Source organism: Sapajus apella, unplaced genomic scaffold (assembly GCF_009761245.1).
Source record: "Sapajus apella isolate SASKATOON/1434 unplaced genomic scaffold, GSC_monkey_1.0 scaffold3, whole genome shotgun sequence".
Lineage (NCBI taxonomy): Eukaryota > Metazoa > Chordata > Mammalia > Primates > Cebidae > Sapajus > Sapajus apella.
Window position 1 is genome coordinate 46,184,917 of NW_022436943.1, and position 9,998 is coordinate 46,194,914.

Here is a 9,998-nt window from a genome sequence, read left to right on the forward strand (position 1 = left end):
TGTTTCCCTTAAATGTCATCTGTGGCTGTTGAATGATGCATGCTTTCATTCACTTATTCATTCAGCAAACATTTACTCAGCATCTACCCTTTATCAATTGTTTATTTCTGTGGGAAAAAAAAAACTGCCAAAATCTTAGCAGCATAAAACAACACAAATTCACCATCTCATAATTTCTGTAGTTCAGAAATCTAGTCATGTCATCACTGGATTCTCTGCTCAGGGTCTCACTAGGCTGAAATCAAGGTGTCAGCCAGAGCTGTGCTTCTCATCTAGGTCTCAGGGTATTCTTTCAAGCTTATTGGTTATTGGCAGAATTCATTTTCTTGTGCTTATAGGACTGGGGTCCCAGGTGTCTTGTTAACTGTCAGCCAGGGTCTGCTCTCGGCTTCTAGAAGTGCCTCTCAGGTGCATCTTAGCAACAGAAAACCTCCCTCATGTAAAATCCCTCTCATCCTTTGAATGTCTCTGACTTTCCCTTCTGCCACCAGCCATAGAAACCTGTCTGCTTTGAAAGGACTCATGTGATTAGATCAGGGCTATCCAGATAATCTTCATAATCTCCATATTTCAAGGGCAAATGATTTGCCACTTTAACAACATCTGCAAAATCTTTTCACAGTAATACCTACCTCCATGATTGACTGAATAATCAGAGACTGGGAATCTTGGGGGCCATCTTTGAATTCTGCCTACTATACATCCCATGTGAGACAAGAAACAAGGACACGGAGATGACTATGGCGAAATACTCATCCACAAGGGACTTACAGTAAAATGGATACAGCAAATACAAAGAAGTAACTAGAGTATTGGGCGATGATTGCTAATTCAAGGTTATGTGCAAGGTTCTGCAGGACTTCAGAGGATTAACTCTCTGGGAGAGTACGGGAAGGCTTCCTAAAGAAAGTGACATTTGATCTGTGTCTTGAAGGACCGAGGAAGAGGGAAGGCATTCCAGGTAGAGGGTGCATCATTTTCAAAGACGGAAAAGACCATGGAAAATCTGGGGAGTGACAAGGAACCCAGTGATGCTAAATTGTAGAGGACAAGATTAGAAGAGGCAGAAGACTGGGCTGGAAATGCTGCTTTTGACAAGTTTATGCAAGATCGCACCTGCCACCTTCAAGAAGCAGAAGTAGAAAGCAATAAAAGATTGTAAGCAGGGAGGTGACCAAGCAAGATCTATGATTTTTTGTTTTGTTTTGTTTTGTTCTGTTTTTGAGACGAAGTTTCACTCTTGTTGCCCGGGCTGGAGTACAATGGTGCAATCTAGGCTCACTGCAATTTCTGCCTCCCAGGTTCAAGCAACTCTCCTGCCTCAACTTCCCAAGTAGCTGGGATTGCAGGCATGTGCCACCATGCCCGGTTAATTTTGTACTTTTAGTAGAGATGGGGTTTCTCCATGTTAGTCAGGCTGGTCTCAAACTCCCGACCTCAGGTGAACCACCTGCCTCCGCCTCCCAAAGTGCTGGGATTACAGCTGTGAGCCATTGTACCTGGCAAGCTCTGTGTTTTGGTGACAGCATGGATAGTAGAGGTAGAAATTAGAGCCAGGGAAATGAATTAGTTGGTGTTTACAGAATTTCAAGTTCCTCGAATTGTCTTAGTCAGTTTAGGCTGCTATAGAACAAATAACTAGACATTGGGTGGCTTAAACAAGAGACCATTGTCACTCCCCATTTCTCACAGTTCTGGAGGCTTGCAAGTCAGAGATCAGGGTGCCAGCATGATCAGGTTCGGGTGACAGCCCTCTTCCTGGCTATCTTCTTGCTGTGTTCTCACTGGGTGGGAAGAAGGGAGAGAGGAAGTGAACTCTCTGGTGTCCCCCTTTATAAGGGCACCAATCCTGTTAAAACGGTAAAAGTTCCCTTGTCCCCCTCTCAGGGGATGCAATGAGGGTGTGCTTACTGCTTCAGTGCCCCAAGCTCCAACCTCTAGGGGAGCATTCAGACAGACAGGCTGTGGGGCTCCACCCCCACGGCAGGGTCTAGGGGTGAATGTTTACAGCTCCTGAAGCCCCAGTGGGCATATGTTACAGGGTGCTCTTTTAGTTTAGCCATCTATAGGCAGCTTGTGTTAACCAGCTCAGTGAGACCCCCTTTCTTATCACAAGGACAGTGGGATTTTTATATTCTGGTGTTTCTTGCCTTGCTGTGCTGAAAGAATTGGATCACATATGGGCTTGGAGAATGAGTGCAAGGTTTTATTGAGTGGAAGTAGCTCTCAGCAGATGGGAGAGCCAGAAGAGAGATGGTTTTCCCCTGGAGTCGAGCTGCTCAGTGGCCCAACCCTTCTCATCTGGCTGCCGGTGTCTATCTGCTAGAGTCTTGGGTTTTTATAGGCCCAGGATGAGGGTGTAGCGGGTCAGGGTGGTCTTGGAAAATGCAACATTTAGATGCAAAAGCAGGAGTGCCTGCCCTCACCTAGGTCCGTAGGGGTGGAACCCTAGCCTTTCTCTACCCAGCACTCAGGTATCACTATCACCACCTTCTTGATCTAATCACCTCCCAAAGGCCCCTCTCATTCCCTAATACAATCATATTGAGGATTAGGATTTCAACATATGAATTGGGAGGTAAGGCAGCACAAATATTCAGTCCTTCAACCAGTGGCACTGATTCTTATGCTCTCAGAAAGAGCAACATTATAATAGATTCATACATGAAGAGCTGTGTCAGGCAGCCAGGTGTCAGCAGTGTGAAACATGTACCACTGGTACCATGTGTGGCCATGAGATGGTTTTAAATGATGTGCGTCTGCAGCACAAAATAGCTCTGACTCTTAGAGAAAGTTACAACTTTTCAATTCTCTTCCCATCCTTATAATTAGCTCAAGAAAAAATTCTGTTTGGTGCTTCCCTGTCTCTAATAACTTTCTAACACCTGTCCCCTCCGTCTCTACCTTCTGCAAATAAGAGGATCTGGCTAGCTCAATAGTGCTGTTTGTTTCCACACTTATTTTTGCTGTTATCTTTCATTGATTGATTTGAAAATTCGATACTGGATTTTCTTGTTTCTATTGTGACAAAAGCCTTCTTTAGTATTATTATTAAATAAGTGCATTTAAGTTTTTAAAATGTGAATCAATGTAAATAAAATGTTTTTTTTTTTTTTTTTTTTTTTTTTGAGACAGAGTTTTTTTTTGTCGCCCAGGCTAGAGTGTAGTGGTGTAGTCTCGGCTCACTGCAACCTCTGCCTCCCAGGTTCAAACGATTCTCCTGCCTCAGCCTCCAGAGTAGCTGGGATTACAGGTACTCACCACCACACCTGGCTAAGGTTTTTTTCTTATTATTATTTAGTAGAGATGGGGTTTCACCATGTTGGCCAGGCTGGTCTCAAACTCCTGACCTCATGTGATCCACCCTCCTCAGCCTCCCAAATTGCTGGGATTACAGGTGTGAGCCACGCACCTGGCCAAATAAAATCTTATTAAAAATACTATAGGCAGTACCTTTGCTAGGAACAAAATTGGTGAAGGTGGTTTGCACATGAGTTAATTTGCAAGCCACAAGTATAGTGGGAAGCAGACAGGATTTGCAATCAATCAAATGTGGGCTCAAGACCTGCTTCTAACTTGTCAGCGGTATGGCCCATGGACAATTCACAAACTTCCATAAACTTCTGTTTCATCCTACAAACTAGGGAGACAATATACTATCCAGAAGGTTGTTTTAAAGATTAAATGACACAAAGTATAAGAAGCACCTCCCGGGCAGCCGGGTACATAGTAGGCACTTGCAGTCCCCATCACAGTGTATTTCCCTAAAGAATGGAAACCTCTATTCTTGGCAACACCAAACAGGAACTTAACTTCAGCACCTACTGGGTATCTATGCTTGATAAATGAGTTCTTATCTGCTTAGGATCTGGAACCTATGGCAGGGGATCCTTCATGAGCAACAACTAAAATCAAGAAAAGCTTTGATTTGGGCTGGGCACGGTGACTCTCACCTGTAATCCCAGCACTTTTGGAGGCTGAGGCTGGCGGATCACGAGGTCAGGAGTTCGAGACCACCCTGGCCAACATGGTGAAACCTTGTCTCTACGCACATGGTGGCACATGCCTGTAGTCCCAGATACTCAGGAGGCTGAGGCAGGAGAATCGCTTGAACCCAAAAGGTCGAGGTTGCAGTGAGCCGAGATTGTACCATTGCACTCCAGCCTGGCAACAGAGCAAGACTCCATCTCAAAAAAAAGAAAAGCAAAGCTTTGATTTGGAGAGTGGGCCCGCTCAAGAATCATGGACCAAGAGGCCTCTCTACCCGCTTATGCTGGCCTCCATTATTTCACAATGCTATCTATATCCTGCAGAGCTCAGGGGAAGTAGATCTGGAATATTCAGATACATGTACAAATAAAGACATGGATAATAACCCCCCTTTTAGTTATCTATCACTGTGTAATGAACCACCCAAAACTTAGTAGTGTTAAACAACTACAGTCTTATGATCATCTCACGATTCTGTGGGTTGACTGGGTGGAGCTGGATGATTTGCTCTACATTATGTCAGGTGAGGCTAGAGTCAGCTGGGAGATCAGTTAGGCTGGAGCATCCAAGATTGCTAACATCTGTGTATTGAGCAGAACCTCAGCTGGAGCTATTGTCCCTATCATCTTCATTTTTGCTCCATGTGGCCTCTCCATGAAACTTGGGCTTCTCACAGCAGAGCAGCAGGACCTAAGAGGAAGGAAACAGAACCTGCTAGTCTCTTAAGGCTTGGATTTAGATATCTCAGAATATCATTTTCATGGCATCCAAAGCAATCACAGAACCAGTCCAGATTCTAAGAGAGGGGAAGTAAACTCCACCTCTTAAAGGTGACATATTTTTCAAAAAGGGAAGTAAAGGATTGAGAAAAGCCATCTTAGAAGACTATCATCATACCTCCTACAGCTTTCACTTTTTGCAAAAGGTTTTTATTCTTGAAATATATGTATATTTCAACCAAGCAAATATGTACCTAGGAACTTATCCTGAGGACGTAATCATAGATGATTCAAAAGATTTGACACAAGGTTGTTCATTGGAATAAAATTGAAAACTACCCAATGCCCAACAACAGGGGACCAATTAAATCCAATGGTGATTGAGGACAGTGTTTTAAAAGTCTATTCTCTGGGAAGCAGGTCAAATTAAGCTTAAATACCAACTTCATTACTTAGCCTCTGTGTGGTGTTGAGCAAGGAACAGTACTTAAGCTCGTTAAGTCTCAGTTTCTATATCTGTAAAACAAAGATAAAATATAGATTTTTGTGATGATTCAATGAGATGGCACATATAAACAGCTCAGCACATGGTGAATGATCAATAATTGTGAACTGCTATTATTTATGATAGTCATTAGTGCTATCATATTAGTGAAAATCTTTCCCATTCTCTCCATTTCCAGGCAAAAATATTTCAATGGATCTTTACAGTTAACTTTGTGATTAGTTCTGACCAATGAGCTGTAAGTGAAAGTGGCATATGTTACTTCCTGGCTGAACATTTACTTGTCCAACATTATTGATTCTGAAGCTCCTGAATACTGTCAGGTAAGGGTCTGTCTACTCCATGTATACTTAAAGCAAACAGGGATCATAGCACATAATGCAAAAGCCACCCTTGTCTTGTTCCTCTTGTTTTCTCTTTATATGGTACAAGTTCAGTCCATGTTAAACTCTGAACAATTTAAAGACACTGCAACACATCAGAAGCCCCTCATCCTTGCTAGCATCCATGAGATCCAAGTGCTCTGAAGATATGAGAACATAGCAGACCGTTTAGAGGGTTACCTGGCTTCCCTCCAGCCTGGCCCATTCCACCCTATATACAATCTGTCTCCCAGCCAGAAGCAGGTGGCAATGAGGTGGTGGCAAGGGAAACTTGGCTTATGGAAAGCCCTCCTAAGTGATTGATCATCCAGAGGAGGTGCAGCCTCAAAATAGGAATCGCTTCGTTAAGGTTTGGGTAATTTCCATGGAAACAGACAGAACTAGACTTATTTTAAAGGGGGAGGGGACAGGGAGTGGAATGGCCCGGAAGGGGCATAAAGCAAGCGATGTAAAAATGTTGAAGTTGGTGTGGCGGGGCGGGACAGGACAAGGTGGGGAAACGGGGGTCCCATATTTTTTTCTTTTCTTTTTACTATTTTAGTTCACCCCGGGTGAGGCGGAGGTGGGGAGGAGATCAGGCAATTCTGATGTTGATAGCAAGTAAATTAGGTTCTTAGAGAGCATGTATCAAATGAGGTTGAGAAAGACGTGGCCCAAACGATTACAGTCAGCGAGAAGTTAACAGAATCCTATAAGAGCCCCGCCAGGTCGCCTGTCAGGTCTGTGAGCACCATGCAAGAGACTCCTTCCCAGGATAGAATCTTGTTTTATGGGCAATTAAAATGCAAACAGACAGACCCTACATCAGCAATAACCTAACAAACAGGTGCAGGCTAGTAAAAAAGTGTTGCATATGAGCTGTTTTAATTTGTTGTAAAGGATTTCTGGGGAGCCAGCGGGTATGTCAGAAATTAGAGCCCTGGGCCAGAACTTACAAAAAACCTTTTAGCTACTTCCTTCTCCTCAGCCTCGGAAATGAAAAAGCCAAAAGGTCACCCAGCGCGTCCGCCACCCAGTCAGCGCCAAGGCCAGCACTCCTCACCCCAGTCCCGGTCCTCACCGCTGGCCTCTCCGCTGCACACGGCCACCTGTTGATGCCCTCGCGCCCAGAGCCGAGTTGCAAACGGCCGCTAGAGTTCGTTCTAATTCCCCAGAGCAGAGCTGGCCGGGAAGCCCCGACGCGCCGCGCCTGCTAATCTGCAGGGCGGGCGGGGACTCGGCAAAGCCTCCCAGCCCCAGGCTCCCTTTGTTTACTCGCTGCGCTCGGAGCTTCGAAAGTAGCCCCCAGACCGCATCCCTTCGCCCCCGCCCGGGAGCTGCCCAAGCGTCCACAGGCCAGCGCAGGGGAAACAAGGTTCATCTGCGCAGGAACGCGCGGCGCAGACAGGTTGCCTCGGGAGGTTCCGAGGTGTGCTCGGATCCCGAATTTCTTAGAGCTCTTTAGCTGAGCTCTGTGGCCGGACCTCGGCGTCCGAATGCAAGTTCACGGTTCCAAGGCCGCGGGCTAAGTGCCCTGCGATCCCCGGCCGACTTTGCTCTCAGGGGCCGAGGGGAGCCGGGGGGGTGGGGGGAGCTGGGGGTCCGCAGTGAGAGCTCCGCTCCCGCTGGGAACATCGGAGTCCCAATTCCGAAAGCGACCCGCCTGGCTTCCCAGGGACTTCCCTGCGAACCCTGCAGGGGCGTGCATTGCTTCGAATCTGAGAATTCCTGCGAACGCGGGCTCTACCAGAGTTTAAGTCGGACCCTGAGGCGTCTGTTTGTTTATTAGCTCTTAAGAGAAAAAGTTTGAGGATCTTTAACCAGCCTCAGACTCGGCGCGGGCAGAAATCCCGGTATCTCCCCAGGCAAAAGTGATCTAACTTCAAGTCGTTGTATAAGTGGGGGCTCCTTCTTCCCTTCCCTACGCCCAGCCTTCTCAAGACCATTCCGGGAGTAAAATGTGTCTCGCTCAACAGAGTTTTTAAATCGTTATGATTATTTTCCGGAGCCTGCAGGCGGGCCAAGGCGCACGCAGCGCCCGGGGCGCGTGGCGGCCCCACCCGCGCGCAGCCCCACGCAGAGGGTCCCGGGGCCCGGGTGCAGCCAGAGCCGGGCCTGCAAGAGCGCCCTTCGGTCCCACGGTCCGCCACTCCACGTGGTCAGGATCAACAGTTTGTTGAGCTCATCAGTGACACCTTGAACTTTTCATAAAGAAAATGGGTATTGCACCAGGAGGGTTTGGCCGCGGCCGCCGCGCGGGGTCGTGCTTAATATTCAATGATCTCGCTCGCGCCTCCCCCTCCTCTTCTCGCAGAAATTCCACCGAGTCCGTTACTGGGCTCAGACTTCTAAGTTAATTTACTGCCCCCCTACCTTGGCCAGTAACCAGCGCCTTTAGGGCTAGCCTCCCCGCAAGCTCCCGCCTGAAAAAATGACATTTCGCCGGCGTCTCCGGAGGGGGCTGAATTTCACTTTGTAACTTTCTGCGGAACCCGAGCCCGGGTGGCAGCTCGGGTGGTGGTATCGTATGCAAATACGCATGCTGACGTTACAGATCATGTGGGTTTTGGCGTAGATTCCCCACTGATCGAGGCATTTTTTTCCCCTTTTTTTTTCCTTTTTTTTTTTTCTTTTAAAAATTTTGGCCATCGTTCTCCGTACGGGGGCTTTTTCTGTCTGTCTGTCTGTCTGGCAGGCTGGCTTTCCCCCTCTTTCCCACGGAGCCCGAGCCGGGCGCCCGGTGGGGAGTGGGGAGTGGGTGGGGGGAGCCAGCAGAGTTCCATTTTGGAACGCCCGTGCCGCGTCTCCGCGTTCCCAGCCCGGCTCCCCGCGTTCCCAGCCCCGGCGCAGGTAAGAAACTTCGCCTCGGCGCGGAGCCCCCCCAGCCGGCGCCGCCAGCCCCGAGCCCCGCACGCCAGGCGCCGGCCACTCCAGCCCAACTTTCCCACCGCCGCCGTTGCCGCCGCGGCTCCCGAAAATGTGTTGTTAATGGGACTTGGCCGTGTTTGTGATTGGAAGGGGGGTACGGAAGAGGGGGGGTGTGCAGGCTCTTTTTGCGGGTGGGACGAAATGAGCGGATACAGAGAGAGAAGGAGATTTTTTTTAAAGAGTTTTGATTACAAGTTTGGATAAATGGGAGCCAGAGCGAGGAGGAGGAGGAGGAGGAAAAACATGTCTACGTTTCCCTATGTCGACATAAGCCACAAAAAAATATGGCGTCCGCTTTCGACAGGGCGTTACGTAGACCCGACTGTTTTTATTTATTTATTTCGTGGCCGTCTCCCTCCCTTCTTGGCCAAACTGCGGCGCTTTGTGCAAACGGGGCAGGTCCCGCGGGGACTCCACCGGGACGTGGCCCCGTCTCCGCGCGTTTTGGCAGGCGGGGGGCTGCGTGTGTCTGCTCCCCTCCCTCCCCCTCTCCCCTCGCTCCCCTCTCCCGGTGACGATTCGCCGTAATGTGGTGGCAGGAAGCATGACGCCGTGGGCCGAGACTGCCTCTGCTCTCGTCGCTCCCGGCGGCTGCAGGCAGCGGGCGCGCAGCGCGGGCGGCCGCCGAGCTACCTGGCGGGGGCAGGGCCGGAGCGCGGCGCAGTCCTCACCCCTGCTCAGGTGCAGGGGGAGCCTGCGCGGGGTGGGGGGCCGAGGGGAGCCGCGGGACCCCCCGCCCTGCTGTCCGCTGCCGGCCGGCCCGAGCTTCTGCCAGCCCGAGCCCACGTTCGCCGTCCACCCCCCGCCCCCAAACGGCAGCTGGCGCTTTTCGTCTGCCACACAAGAGGTTAATCTTTGTTGGTGTTGCAGCTTCTTTGTGGCTTCCCCAGGACTTGGTATCCGCGGCTTTGCAAACTTGCCCTTTTCCCAGCCGCTTTGCAGGAGGCTGCGGAGACGCAGATGAGCGGAAAGTTGGAAAACAGCAGGCATCACAGGACGGTCTCTTTGGCCTCCTAGCTGTGCTGAGACTGGGAGGCGGAGGAGGAGGGTTTGTCAGGCTGGGGAGAAAACTTGATGGGGAAGCCAAATTGTGATTTGTTCAGGTTTCCACCTGATTGATAGGCTTCAAGGCCAGTGGGGGCTCTACCTTCAGCTGTTTCGCGGTGGCCTTTTGTATGTCTGGGGCGTGGAGAAGGATGAATCCGGACTTTCCCTCGACCGCTCCCCTTTTAAAGACTGGTTGCTCAGCTTGGCCCCCTGGGACACTGCCTTTTAGGCCCTAGAGTTCTTCCCCAACCTGGTATCTGATCACTCTCCCTTTTAAGTTAGTACATCCTCAGGTCTCAAGCGGGCCCTGAAGAGCAGAATGGAGGAGTTAGGGGGAGAAGATTCCTTCCCCAGCACTTCTTGGATTGCCCAGACCTCCCACAATTACCCTCTTAAACACACACACACACACACACACACACACACACACACACACACACACACACA

The 9,998-nt window shown here is 49.4% G+C and overlaps 1 protein-coding gene across 1 annotated transcript in view; it reads left to right on the forward strand.

The window, feature by feature from the left end:
* Window positions 1-7,818: 7,818 nt before the first annotated feature.
* Window positions 7,819-9,998, forward strand: part of ZHX2 (zinc fingers and homeoboxes 2) — a 191,314-nt gene continuing 189,134 nt past the window's right edge. The window contains exon 1 of the mRNA XM_032252815.1: window positions 7,819-8,426. The gene's annotated coding sequence lies outside the window, so the exon portion shown is untranslated. The remainder of the gene's footprint in view (window positions 8,427-9,998) is intronic.